Source organism: Trachemys scripta, chromosome 1, assembly GCF_013100865.1.
Source record: "Trachemys scripta elegans isolate TJP31775 chromosome 1, CAS_Tse_1.0, whole genome shotgun sequence".
Taxonomy (NCBI): domain Eukaryota; kingdom Metazoa; phylum Chordata; order Testudines; family Emydidae; genus Trachemys; species Trachemys scripta.
Window position 1 is genome coordinate 243,963,692 of NC_048298.1, and position 9,723 is coordinate 243,973,414.

The following is a 9,723-nucleotide window of genomic DNA, read 5'->3' on the forward strand; positions in this document are numbered from 1 at the left end:
TGGCTACCAAATGAAAGGCTGAATGTGTCAGATCTTTGTGCAGGAGATAGGGTTAAGTCTTCCCCACCTCCTCTTTTTCAGGTTCTTGCATGGCCCAGGTGCAACAGTAGAGATTTTTCCCTCTGAGTGCCTGTGGAAGTACCTCTCACTCCAAGGGTACAGGATGTATGAAGGTAGAAAGAAGCAGTTTAGGTGAACCAGGAAGGGACTGTGCTTCTTTGAGGTATAATCCGAGTTCAACCTCCCCATTAGCAGTGCAGGTTCACTGCTACCCAGGCCAGGCCAGTGCCTCACAGACACAATTTGGCCTTGGTGGTAGCTGCTAAACAAGGGTGGCCTTCATTGAAAACTTCATGGCAATGGTGCATGTGCTAAACAACAGCAGCTGTTAATTGAGCACAGTTTCCTGACAAAAATGGACATAATACAGGCTGGGGAATAAAATGAAGGAATTTGTAGAGACATGGAGGCCATTTCTGAATTATATAAGAGGAGGAAGGAGATAATTAAAAACAAGAGATGCAACAAACACATTGCATTAAAGTCACTTGAGAATTGAACAGTGACCTCAGTAAAATATATTGATTTATTGTTTCTTTTTGTCTTTTGTGAAAAAATTGAGGCGAGAACAACTTTCCCCTCTATCCTCCGATTTTGCCATGTGTGAAACATATTTTTGTTCAGCTCCAATTTATTTTACTCCATCATTCCCTCATTCATTTCCCTGTGTTGTATAATCCTATCCTCTGAATCACCATCAGTGATATCTAATATTTGACACATTAGACCCTGCAACTTCAGCCATCCTTTTGCCACACTTCTTTCCTCTCTTAATACCTGTCTACACAATTACCCAGTCATTACCTTTCATGTTATCCTGATTCTTCTGTGCTTTATCTCCACTATACTCATATTTACAGCTGGCTCTTCTCTTCTGTCACCTCTTTGGAGTCTAAAACCAGCCATGTGTCATCAAAGAAATACCTCTTATTCATTGATTTTTTTCCCCTGAGTACATCAGCCTGTCTCTTTAGTTCTGCTACCGAATCTTTCAGTAACATCAATGACAACATTTGTCAGTGCTCAGTGTTCCTTCACCACTTCAGCCCTTAAGAGGCAAAAACCTTTCCCACTCAAATTGCATTGTACCTACCTGAAAACCTGTCGCTGCTTCTGAAAAAGTGTAATAAGCTAAAGCTAATGAATAATGATGAGTTACCGTGACTACTATTAAAAATCAACATTTGCCTAGAAATAGCACATGGTGGTATCTCAGGAACGCACAGCTGCTTCTCTAAGGGTATCTCTACACTACGAAATTAGGTCAATTTTATAGAAGTCAATTTTTAGAAATCGATTTTATACAATCGATTGTGTATGTCCCCACTAAGCGCATTAAGTCGGCGGAGTGCGTCCTCACTACTGTGTCTAGCATCGACTCACAGAACGGTGCATTGTGGGAAGCTATCCCACAGTTTGTGCAGTCTCTGCTGCCCATTGGAATTCTGGGTTAAGCTCCCAATGCCTGATGGGGCAAAAACATTGTCGCGGGTGGTTTTGGGTACATGTCATCAGTCTCTCCTCCCTCCCTGAAAGCAACTGCAGACAATCATTTCACTCTTTTCCTGGGTTACCTGTGCAGACGCCATAGCACGGCAAGCATGGAGCCTGCTCAGCTCACCGTCACCTGCTGTTGTGAGCATTGTAAACACCTCGCGCATTATACTGCAGTATGTGCAGAACCTGGCTAAGAGATGGCAGCACAAAGACGATTGTGATGAGGATATGGACACAGACATTCCAGAAAGCACAGGATGTGGCAATTGGGACATCATGGCAGCAGTGGGGCTTGTTGATACAGTGGAACGCCGATTCTGGGCCCAGCAAACAAGCACAGACTGGTGGGACCGCATAGTGTTGCAGGTATGGGATGATTCCCAGTGGTTGCAAAACTTTCTCATGCATAAGGCCACTTTTCTGGAACTCTGTGAGTTGCTTTCCCCCGCCCTGAAGCACAGGAATCCCAAGATAAGAGCTGCCCTGACAGTTGAGAAGCGAGTGGCGATAGCCCTGTGGAAGCTTGCAACGCCTGACTGCTACCAGTCAGTAGAGAATCAATTTGGAGTGGGCAAATCTACTGTGGGGACTGCTGTGATTCAAGTAGCCAACGCAATCACTGATGTTCTATCAAGGGTAGTGACTCTGGGAAATGTACAGGTCATAGTTGATAGCTTTGCTGCATTGGGTTTCCCTAACTGAGATAGACGGAATGCGTATCCCTATCTTGGGACTGGACCACCTTGCCAACCAGTACATAAACCACAAGGGGTACTTCTCAATGGTGCAGCAAGCACTGGTGGATCACAAGGGATGTTTCACCGATATCCACGTGGGATGGCCAGGAAAGGTGCATGATGCTCACTTCTTTAGGAACTCCGGGCTGTTTGAGCAGCTGCAAGAAGGGACTTACTTCCCAGACCAGAAAATTACTGTTGGGGATGTTGAAATGCCAATAGTTATCCTTGGAGACCCAGCCTACCCCTTGTTCCCATGGCTCATGAAGCCATACACAGGTAGCCTGGAGAGTAGTAAGGAACAGTTCAACTATAAGCTGAGCAAGTGCAGAATGGTGGTAGATGTGCATTTGGATGTTTAAAAGCTCTCTGGCACTGTTTGCTGACTAGTTTAGACCTCAGCACAACCAATATTCCCATTGTTATTACCGCTTGCTGTGTGTGCCATAATATCTGTGAGAATAAGGGGGAGTGTGACGGGTTGGATCACAGAAACCCCCTTGGGAGCTGCCACCTGATGTGCAAAGACTACCTCTGCTACTGTTTTCCCTGCCAGCTCAGGACTTCAGCACCCTGTCTTGCTGAGCCAGACACTTCCGTCTGCTACAACACAGGGTCTGAATCACTTGTCCCAAGGCTGCAAGTTTACCTGAAAACAGCTTACAGAAGTGTGCTTGTCTTTAACACTTAGATGCCCAACTCCCAATGGGGTTTAAACCCAGATAAATCCGTTTTATCCTGCATAAAGCTTATGCAGGGCAAACTCATAAATTGTTTGCCCTCTATAACACTGATAGAGAGATATGCACAGCTGTTTGTTCCCCCAGGTATTAATACATACTCTGAGTAAATTACTAAATAAAAAGTGATTTTATTAAATACAGACAGTAGGATTTAAGAGGTTCCAAGTAGTAACAGACAGAACAAAGTAAGTCACCAAGTAAAATAAAATAAAATGCGCAAATCTATGTCTAATCAAACTAAATACAGATAAGTTCCTCACCAGTTCCAGAATGCTCCCTTTTACAAGATAATCTCCTTTTAGCCTGGGTCTAGCAATCACTCACACCCCCTGTAGTTACTGTCATTTGTTCCAGTTCCCTTCAAGTATCCTGGGGGGCGGGGGTGGAGAGGCTCCTTCCTTAGCTATCTGAAGACAAAAATGGAGGGGTCTCCCACGGGTTTAAATAGACTCTCTCTTGTGGGCGGAGACCCCCCTCCTCCCTCCTATGCAAAGTCCAGCTCCAAGATGGAGTTCTGGAGTCACCTGGGCAAGTCACATGTCCCTGCATGACTCAGTCTTTACAGGCCAAAGCCATTGTTCACATGGTATCTTGCATGTCTCCAGGAAGACTTCTTATGTGGATTGGAGCATTCCAAGATGCATTGTTCTCCAAGTGTTTCCTGATCAGGTACTTAACCTGGCGAATTCCTTCCTAAAGAAGCTGACCAAATGCCTCCCAAAGCTTACTTAGGGTACATCTACACTACAGCGGGGAGTCGATTTAAGATACGCAAATTCAGCTACGTGAATAGCGTAGCTGAATTCGACGTATCGCAGCCTACTTACCCCGTTGTGAGGACGGCGGCAAAATCGACTTCTGCCGCTTTTTGTCGGCGGCGCTTACTACCACCTCCGCTGGTGGAGTTAGAGCGCCGATTCGGGGATCGATTGTCGCGTCCCGACGGGATGCGATAAATCGATCCCCGAGAGGTCGATTTCTACCCGCCGATTCAGGCGGGTAGTATAGACCAGACCTTAGAAACCAAGCAAGCATACAGCCCATATTCTTAACCTCAAGTACAAAATGATATATATGTACAAATAGGATGAATAGATATAGTAGACCATAACCTTCACGGAGATATATTACATGGCACAGGCAGCACAAAACATATTTCAGTTATGCCATACATACATTTATAGGCACCCCCCCATAAAGCCTTATGGGGTACACTGTCACAGGGAGACGTTTATGGCAGGGTCGGAGGTTGAGGGAAATCACCTGGCTGCCAATTTTGAACAGCCAGAGACCAGGGCGATTAGAAGAGCATGGGTAGGCGTGTTGTGCATCACAGAGGCTTTGAAAACCAGTTTCATGACTGGCCAGGCTTCGGTGTGACCGTTGTGTGTGTTTCTCCTTGATGCAAACCCGCCCTCTTTGTTAATTTTAATTCCCTGTAAGCCAACCACCCTCCCCCTTCGATCACAGCTAGCAAAGGAAATAAAGTCATTATTGTTTTGAAACCATTCATTCTTTCTTTATTAATTAAAAAAAAAGGGAGGTAACTGATAAGGTAGCCCAGGTGGGCTAGGGTGGGGTGAAGGAGGAGGGGAGGAGGGAAGGACAAGGCCACATTGCTTATTGTAGCCACACTGCAAATCAAAACTCTTTGAATGACAGCCTTCTGCTGCTTGGGTCATCCTCTGGAGTGGAGTGGCTGGGTGCCTGGAGCCTCCCCCCCACGTTCTTGGGTGTCAGGGTCAGGAGAATATGGAACCTGGGGAAGAGGGCAGGCGGTTGTACAGTAGATGCAGCGGTGGCCTGTGCTCTTGTTGGCTTTCCTGCAGCTCCACCAGACACCTGAGCATGTCCGTTTGCTCCCCCCTTAGCCTCAGCATTGCATCCTGCCTCTTCTCATCGTGCTCACTTAATGCTTTCCTGGACTCTTCCACTGAATGCCTCCATGCATTAAGCTGTGCCCTATCAGTGCGGGAGGACTGCATGAGCTTGGAAAACATGTCATTGCGAGTGCATTTTTTTGGCCTTCTAATCTGCGATATCCTCAGGGATGGAGATGATAGGGGGAGCGTAGAAACATTTGCACCTGTGAGGGGATAAAAAGGGAGAGTAAAATTTAAGATCATACATTTCTGAGAACAAAAGGGAGACTCTTTCACAGTGAATCAAGCAATTCACAGGAGACAGCACATGTGCTTTAGGTACAAGGTCGCATTTTGCCTTTTATATTGAGTGCCTGCCGGTAGGTGACTCATCACACACGCTGGGCAACAGAATTTGGTTTCCAGGCAGCCATGGTAACCCAAAGGCTATGCAGGTTTGGCTTCTAATGCCTTCATAACATGAGGGAATGTTTTCAAACTGCAGTGCCCTCCTTTCCCATAGCAAGCAATGCCGGTTGCCATTTAAAAGGAGGGGCTGCGGTTTTCGGGTGGATGTGCAGCACACACCTTCCCCCACCCATCCGCATGGCTATTTGGGATGATCCCTTCACCCCTTCCCCCGCCACGTGGCTATTTTCAGGAATGATCCCTTTTAGCCAAGCGCAAACAGCCCAGCATGAACGGGGTCTTTTACTGTTTCCTTACAAAAATTCCTCTATTTCAACCAGGTGACCATGAATGATATCATTCTCCTGAGGCTAACACAGAAAGATATAGACCAAACGTTGCTTGAATGCGACCAAAACCCAGGATCATTCACTGCCATGCTTTGTGCTGCAATGATTCCAGACTACTTGTTACTGGCTTGGTGTGGTAAAGTGTCCTACTGTGGAGGACGAAATAAAGCAGCCCTCCCCAGAAACCTTCTGCAAAGGCTTTCAGAGAGAGCTTCATGGATATGTCCCTGGAAGATTCCTGCTCCATCCCCAGACATGTGAATAGACTTTTCCAGTAGCTGTACTGGCCGCGAATGCATCCCAAGTCTTCAGGGCAATCAAACACTAAACACTATTGCTTTTAAACCCTGTACTGTAGTTACAAATGTGCACTAACCAGAGGTGCCTTCTCTGCCTTCAGGGTCGGGGATCCCGCCATGGCAGGGTATTGGCTCCAGAGTGATGAAAAGGTCCTGGCTGCCCAGGAGAATGGATTCACCGCTTGCCTGCTGTACATTCTCCTCCTTCTCCTCCTCCTCTTCCTCATCCACAAAATCCTCCTCCATGTTGCATGAGACTCCCTTTCAGGTGTCCACGGACAGTGATGGGGTATTGGTAGGGTCTGGAATGCCCCTAGAATGCCATGCAGCTGATCATAGAAGCAGCATGTATGGGGCTCTGACCCAGAGTGACCATTTGCCTCCTTTGTCTTTTGGTAGGCTTGCTTGAGCTCCTTAACTTTCACACAGCATTGCTGTGTGTCCCTGTTGTAGCCTCTGTCCATCATGCCCTGTGCGATTTTGGCATATATATTAGCATTTCTTCTTTTTGATTGGAATTCTGCCTGCACAGATTCTTCTCACCATATAGCAATCAGAGCCAGTGTCTCCCGTTTGCTCCATGCTGGAGCTCGTTTGCGATTCTGAGGGGACTGCATGGTCACCTGTGCTGCTGAGTTCGCCATGCTGACCAAACAGGAAATGAAATTCTAAAGTTCCTGGGGCTTTTCCTGTGTACCTGGCTAGTGCATCGGAGTTGAAAGTGCTGTCCAGAGCGGTCACAATGGAGCACTCTGGGATAGCTCCCTGAGGCCCATAATGTCAATTTGCATCCGCACTACCCCAAATTTGACCCAGCAAGGTCGATTTTAGCACTACTCCCCTCTCCGGGGAGGAGTACAGAAGTAGAAGTTAAGAGCCCTTTAGGTTGACGGAATGGGGTTGCTTGTGTAGATGCATTCATTATAAAATCGATCTAATGTGGCTAAATTTGACCTAACCCTGTAGTGTAGACCAGGGCTAAGCTATTACCAAGGGCTATGTCTACAACAGAAGTTCACTGATTGCAGCTGCACCACTGTAGTGCATCTGGTGAAGACGTTCTGTGCCTATGGGAGAGAGCTGTCAAATCGGTGTAATAAATTCACCTCTGCAAGAGGCAGTAGGTATGTCTGTGGGAGAAGCTCTACCGCCAACATAGCGCTGTCCACACCAGTACTTAGATCGGTGTATCTTGCTTCGCTCAGGAGGTGGCTTATTTATTCACCCCCCTGAGCGACATAAGTTATACTGATATAACTGGTAGTGTGTACAAGCCCTAAGCCTTGAGATAATTGATGACAAGTCTTGATTTTTTTAAGGCATCTTCTGTACTTTTTAGAGCTTCAATATTTCTAAATAAGTGATTTTGGATGCCTGAGCATCCACCCTTCAAATATCAGGCCCTTTTAATGTGTCTTCATTTGGGTGCCCAGAAACAGAGGCATTCAAAATCACTAGTCATTTTTGAAAACAGTGGTGGAGAAAACATTCTTAAATCTGGTTTGAAATTACACTTGCTTTCTGGTTAGCAACAGCTTTTCTGACCTCCCTCTCTGTGCAGATAGCAAAAACAGTCCTTTCTGTTTTGGTGTCCAGCAAAGCCCTTCAGGCAGCTGGAGATGAATAATCCGGTCCATTCAGCTTCTGGTCAGTAGCTCCTTTTCTTGTTCTTGCTGCCAAGGGAGGTAGGAAAAGTGCGCCTTTTGCTTTCTCCCTCTCTTACAAAGCCCCAGGGGGGTAGCAAAGTAATCCTCGAGCTATAAATTTCAATCTTCAGCACCTATACAAAAAAAAAATCCTATTAAAAATATGAAGTATTGAAGCCGTGAACGCCCAGAGGAAAAGGAGATTGTTGTAACAGCCTGTATCATACTAAACAATAATGTTTCTCTAAGTGCTGTTCCACAGATGTTAAACAATGAGTTTCTGCAAAGTGAGATAGGATTTTCACAAAACAGAACATAGGATTGGCTATGGAGAAGATTTGTTATTTTTACATTTTGGCTAACAATAATTAATTTCAGGTTATCATTAAGGAATTAATCCTTTCCATGAGGCAATTCTGAAGCTAAGGCATTCTAGAATACTGTTCTAGTAATAAAAAATAAAATCCAGTAGGATTCTTTTCTCCTTATACTCAAATCGAGGGCTCTATTCTCCCCCTTGTAGGGAAAGCTGCAGTGGGATGGGAGGGTGGAGAGGAAAGGATGTAGCAGAAAATCCTTGAGTATATGAACTTGCATAATTTTAATTTTATTCTCCTTTTAAGGGAAAAAGAGAGAAATGAGAAGGTTGGGTACATAGTCTTCTACTCCTGGAGCTTAAGGATCTATTAGGCAAACTCTGGGTCCTCTCCAGGATGATGTGGAGGCTTCTTTGCAGTGTAGGTCAGAAATCCTCAGGAAAACTACTGAGGTTTAGTGTTTATTCCCAATCCTATTCCTACAAGATATTGCAGACATGGAGGGGATGCTAATGATAAAGCAACATTAGCCCCTGTACAGTCACCTAAAAGATAGTATAACCATGATTCCTATTTGGTGCCACCCTTAACATGCTCACATGAAATCTGTGGAGCCTTCACCACATGGAGCTAGTATGGAGGGGCTTCTTCAGGCTGAGAGGTAAAGGGAATCATGCAATGCTAGTTCCTCTTCCCTTTTTCCACAGTGCCCTGCACAAATAGCAAACCTATACTTTCAGCACAAATGAATTTTGATTTAGATCAAGGAAAACAGTGAAACAAGAAAGCACAAACATCAAGTGTCCTTGGAAGAGCGGGGTGTGTCTCCTCTTTGACATGCTGCATCACCTCTGTCTCAGAAAAATAGCAGCTGTACCTTGCAGACAGACAGATTAGTTAGAAACTTAAAAGTACAATACAGAGAAAACAAAGTCAAAAGAGTTATGTAGTTTTCTCTACCTCTCTTTACACTTTTTCTCCCCTCCCTTCTTCCCAGTGGGGGAGAGTATAGGGCCCCTAACAATTTAATTTAAGACATGTGTACACATAGTCATTATTGTACTTGCAACTTGCCTTGCAATGTTCAACTCTGTCATGATTTTGATTATATAGATATTCTCTACTCTACAAAAATTAATAAAAAGTCTGATACAGTGTTTATCCTCCCCCACTAAAAATGTGCTTATTAAAATGAGGTATAGTGAAAAGGGGCTCTATTGCACTATAATGGAGTCAAGATGTAAGGACCTTACATCAAAAACAACCTCCTAGCTAATATTTTCATAGTAAAGTTTCTTTATTTATATACAGCATGAGCAAATGATTCTCGTATATGTTTTCCCCTTTGTCTCAACTACAGACTTTTCCTGAGGAAAGACAGTTGGCTCAAATTTTAACCTTTCACCCTGTTCCTTGTTTTCTTTGGCTACTTGAACAGAAAAATTATTTTCTTTTAAAAATTAGAGCCAATTATGTTACTGACTACGCACATCTGACAGACCATCAAAATATAACTGCCACAAAAATCTTACAAAAACTAACCAGTGAGCCTTCAGGATCAGTCTCTACTTAAATCAGTTAAACCTATTTGTGACAATTGACTATATAATAGGGAAAGTAAATTATTATTCATCAGTAATATAACACCATAGAACAGTGTTTCTCAAACTGGGGCTGCTGCTTGTGTAGGGAAGCCCCTGGTGGGCCAGACTGGTTTATTTACTTGCCCGTCCGCAGGTCTGGCCGATCACGGCTCCCACTGGCTGCGGTTCACTGCTCCAGGCCAATGGGAGCTGCTGGAAGC